The sequence below is a fragment of the Penaeus monodon genome, chromosome 34 (assembly GCF_015228065.2).
Source record: "Penaeus monodon isolate SGIC_2016 chromosome 34, NSTDA_Pmon_1, whole genome shotgun sequence".
Lineage (NCBI taxonomy): Eukaryota > Metazoa > Arthropoda > Malacostraca > Decapoda > Penaeidae > Penaeus > Penaeus monodon.
Window position 1 is genome coordinate 12,689,083 of NC_051419.1, and position 268 is coordinate 12,689,350.

At 44.4% G+C, this 268-nt stretch overlaps 1 protein-coding gene across 1 annotated transcript in view; it reads right to left on the reverse strand.

The window, feature by feature from the left end:
• The window catches only part of LOC119594820, a gene marked incomplete in the record, with an annotated part of 8,353 nt that overhangs the window by 5,612 nt on the left and 2,473 nt on the right, over positions 1-268 (reverse strand).

Sequence of the window (268 nt, forward strand, 5' to 3'; positions counted from 1 at the left end):
TTAATAAATGTTAAAATCAGTCCAATAGCCGTCCATAAAAAAAAAACCATTCATAAACCTGTTTTTAAACCCCGTCAAAAAGTAAAAGCATTGAACTTCACTTCCTTCCGCAAAAACCCGGTTAAAAAAGGGGGGCGATGTAATTTAAACTTTGGCCAGACAACTAGGGGCGGGGGAGGCGGGGTGGAGGAGCGTAGGAGGGAGAAAAAAGGGGGGAAAAAAGGAAGGGGAGGGGGGAAAAAAGAAAAGAGGAGAGAGGAAAAGGGGG